The sequence below is a fragment of the Diceros bicornis genome (genome assembly GCF_020826845.1).
Source record: "Diceros bicornis minor isolate mBicDic1 chromosome 30 unlocalized genomic scaffold, mDicBic1.mat.cur SUPER_30_unloc_2, whole genome shotgun sequence".
Lineage (NCBI taxonomy): Eukaryota > Metazoa > Chordata > Mammalia > Perissodactyla > Rhinocerotidae > Diceros > Diceros bicornis.
Window position 1 is genome coordinate 5,131,045 of NW_026690900.1, and position 4,583 is coordinate 5,135,627.

Sequence of the window (4,583 nt, forward strand, 5' to 3'; positions counted from 1 at the left end):
GTGTTAATCTGCTTACAACTGCTATGTGCCTCATTCCTCTTAGAAGTGTATCTTTGGCCCATCACAAGATTTTAATGACTCAAATCATCATAAATTAAGATAATGTACTGTCTTTTGGATGATAGGGAGGCATATGAGTCCATTTTGGAAAGATGCCCATCTGTCTTTGCTCCCCATGGGAAGTTTCTGGTCACTAGGTCTCCAGGAAATCATTCTTTCAGATCCAACCCATAACAGTTTCATCATTTCCTCTAATAAGACAATTTTAACTTAATAAATAAAACCAACAGCATCCCTTATGTATGAATAAAGTTAGTGAACTTCACAGAGAAAAGAGCATATTTGCACAATCTCAATAAAGGAAACAGAAGAACTGAATGATGATCAAATCTCATTCAAGCTTATTTTGAAAGTCAGTAAGACCAGGTTCTCTTTTCAAGGATGTGTGTAGAGCTGTCAGCCTTGGAAGATAGAAATAGTGGCCTCCTCTGGAGCAAAGGTGGCTTGCACAAGCCCTAGGTCTGTAATAGTTTGGTGCCTCTCCTTCTAATTGGGGTAGAAATAAAGGATATTAGAGAGACTTATTAAAGTTTTTGTTGCATGAAGTCTTCTATGAAGACCATCCATGCATATTGTTCTGGATATCTCTCTGTTCCTAAGACTACTAGTTACTTTAAGGGCTTGTCGGGAAGTGTGAAAGGTCTGATACTTTACCTTACCTGCAAGCTAATAAGTTAGCCTACAAAGGTTTAGCAGATGCTGACAAAAGACACGAGACCCACGGGTCAGAGACAAAGGACTCAATGACACAGCAATAGCAGTAGCCAGAGTATCATCATCTGCACCGGTTCACTAAATCTCACTTCCTACAGGGTGATACACAGTGGGCCAGGTGACATGCAGAGGGTTGCAAGATCTCATAGCCTAAGGAACTCAAATCTTTGATAACGGGCGAGCTCTCTGCTAACCTTTGCCCTGGGAGGGTGTTAATTTTATTATACTGGGCAGTAAGCAAGCTTGCCCTTTGCTCCAGAGGAGGCCACTATTTCTATCTTCCAAGGCTGACAGCTCTACACATATCCTTGAAAAGATAACCTGGTCTTACTGACTTTCAAAGATAAGCTTGAATGAGACTTGATCATCTTTCAGTTCTTCTGTTTCCTTTATTGAGATTGTGCAAATATGCTCTTTTTTCTGTAAAGTTCATTAAATTTATTCATACATAAGGGATGCTGTTGGTTTTATTTATTAAGTTGAAATTGTCTTATTAGATCATAAGATGAAACTGTTATGGGTTGGATTTGAAAGTATGATTTCCAGGAAAAATGTGAAAGATGATTAGCGTGCACAGAACTTTGCCACAAGGAGCTGATAGCAACTTAAATGATTTTAATTTGAATACTGTTTTATACAACTTTCTTCCATTTGCTTCATCCTCTCTGCTTCCTTTAACTCTCATATGGGAATGGGGCACTTTCAGGGATTCATTGAACTCATTTACAATATTCAAATGGTTTTGTCTGTTGTGGTTTTTTTTATTGAGGTAAAGTTGACATACAACATTATATCAGTTTCATGGGTACAACGTAATGATTCAATGTTTGAGTATATATTGAAATGATCACCACAATATGTCCAGTTAACATCCGTCCATACAGAGTTACAAATATTTTTCTCTTGTGATGAGGACATGGCATATTTCAAGGTGCAGAAGAATCAACGATGGTGTCATACTTTTCTATATACAGCTTGATGAATTTGGACATAAGTATACACCCTTGAGACTGTCATCACCATCAAGACCACAAACATATTCATCACCTTCCAAAGTTTTCTCTCACCTCCTTTATTACTATCATTCTGTGGTAAGAACTCTTAGTATCTACTCAAGTAGCAAATGTGACGTATGCAATAGAGTTTTGTTAGCTGAACGCACTACGCCATATCCTACATCTCCAGAACTGATTTATCTTGATAACTGAAACTTTGTATCCTTTGATAATGAGCTCCCCATTTCCCCGTCCCTCCAGCCCCTGGCAACCACCATTCTAACCTCTGCTTGTATGAGTTTGACAATTTTACATTCCACATATAAGTATTTGTCTTTCTCTTTCTGCCTTATTTCACTTAGCATAATATCTTCTAGGTCCCTCTTGTTGTCAAAAATGGCAGGAATTCCTTCTTTTTTCAAGGTTGATGAATATTCCATTTCTTTATCCATTCATCCATCAATGACGTTTAGGTTACTTCCATATCTTAGCTATTGTGAATTAGCTGCAATGAACATTGGAGTACAGGTATCTCTTTGAGACCTTGACTTCAATTCCTGTGGGTATACACCAGAAGTGGGATTGGTGGATCATATGCTAGTTTTCTTTTTTGGAGGAACCCCCATACTGTTTTGCATAATGTCTGTACTAGTTTACATTCACAAAAGGTTTCCTTTTCTCCACATCTTCAACAATATTTGTCATCTTTAGTTTTTTTGATAATCGCCATCTTAAGTGTGAAGTGATACCTCATTGTGGTTTTGATTTGCATTCCCTGATGGTTGACGATACCAAACAACTTTCCATACACCTATTGGCCACTTGTATGTCTTCATTAGACAAAGTCTATTGTGGTCTCTTGCCCATATTTTAAGTTTATTTGTCTTTTTGTTATTGAGCCAACAGAAAAAAAGGAGAACAAAATTTCCAGGCGTTATGAGTGCTTCCCAGTTGATGCAGACGGTTTTGTGTTTACAGCGGTACCAAAAGGTCATGTTTCGTGCTTTTTCTTCAGCTTGTTATAAGACCAGCAGTAGCTGCGGCATGGCAGATAATTGGGATCTTCTGGGTTTGGAGGTTTACAAAATAAATGAGTGGTAAGGAATTTTTTATATTTCCAAGGAAATTATTGTGATCGTAGTCCATGGAATCCAGGATTAGATAGGTGTAGGAGGAAATTAAGGTGAGGATTGGTGATCTGGCATTACTTCTGATCTTGAGGGACAGGTATCTACTGTATGATTGTTTGAATAAAAATATTAGAGATCAGGAATTTGTGGTGGGTGAATATGTTTTCTGAATTATTTACTTTTGAACATAACCACTAGGATTATGTGAACATCTGGGTGATTGGAGGAAGTCGTTAACAGGGGGTGGTGGATAATATCACTATTGATTTAACCTCTATGAACACCAAGTGGTCAATGGATTAAACAAATGAGTAGACAGAAAACACAGAAATGGTAAGATTTGGGTTTTAGTAAAGGACTGGGGAATGACTGTCCTGAGTGGGAGTGCCAGGACTTGTGCGGTTGAGAGAGACAAGGACAAGAAGAGAATAGAATCACACTCAAACAAGGAGGGGTTGTTAACAGGATGGAGGGGGAGAAATCATCTAGAGTAACCTTGAATTTTGACCTTGAGCTTTCTGCTCTTGATGCAAATCTGCCTGATGACATCCCAGGACACAGGTCAGATCTATCCTCAGAGGATATGGGGGGGGTGGAAGTACAAAACAGCCAGGATAATTGTCCTAAAAAGACAGGCTTCTTTTATCATTTGACCCACTTTCATGATTGGTTTTTGTAGGGTAAGAGGAAAAGAAGGATGATAAGAAGGATGACAGTCACGTCTTCGCAGAGGAAGCAGCATAACTGTGAAAACCAGTCCAAACCAAAGCCTGGTTTAAGCATCTCCATCCCTTTGAGGATGTCCAGGGACATATTCAAGAGGACGGTGACTAGAATCCCATCACAGCCTGGCAATGACGGGTCTCTGGGAGGGTTCCTTGGATCAGCCCCACCAAGTGTGCTGGGCCGAGAGACCGCAAGTACTCCGGGCCTGCAGCAGTGGAGGACAATTCGTAAGTCCTTTCAATCTTGCCAAAGCATTGCAAAAACTAGCACCTAGTCACACAGGTGAATCCCTGCCAGGTGTGCTCGCAGGTGGTCTGCATTCCAGGTCCCTTGAGCACTCCTGCTGGTCTTAAGATTTGGCAGAGATGATTCCAGGAGCTGATATGGGCATTCCACAGCTCGACTGCCAACAATTTCTGACGAATGAAGAAGGTATCAGGAAGGAGGAAAGGGCAGTGAAGAGCACAGGAGCGAGACTGGTGATAGCACTGATGGCGGACAGACTTGCTAGCGAGGCAGAGAAAGTGAGGGGCCAAGAAGGCCGTCCTGACAGCAGATGAAATGGAGCAGGCACCTCAGTGAGGTCTCATGGCTGTGTCCCTAATGTTTCCTTGCTTTGAGCTCTTGAAGTTTTAAAATATACCAATACTTTTCTTTTATTAAACTCTGCTGCGTGACATAGAAAATAGAGATAGCGGTTTCTTTCTGAGGTGAGAGGTTGAGTTTCAGGTAAGGAGAGAAAGATCTTCCTTTTTCATGCTGTTTTCTCATTTTCCTTTACTATGTACAATATTTATTTGTACTTTAAAGTCAGCAGCCAGTTATCAACGTCACGGGATGATTCAGCTTTTCCCATCACAGTCACAGTAAAACCTACATAAAGTGGATTATTCTATTTGTGTAATTTTCCAATAGATTCCAAAATATTATTTCAAATCACTTTTGTGTCTATGTTCTC

The 4,583-nt window shown here is 40.0% G+C and overlaps 1 pseudogene; it reads left to right on the top strand.

Annotated features, from left to right (window-relative positions):
- The first annotated feature begins 3,365 nt into the window (after nt 1-3,365).
- On the top strand, nt 3,366-4,203 carry LOC131402122 (methyl-CpG-binding domain protein 3-like 1; annotated as a pseudogene).
- The last annotated feature ends 380 nt before the right edge of the window (nt 4,204-4,583 follow it).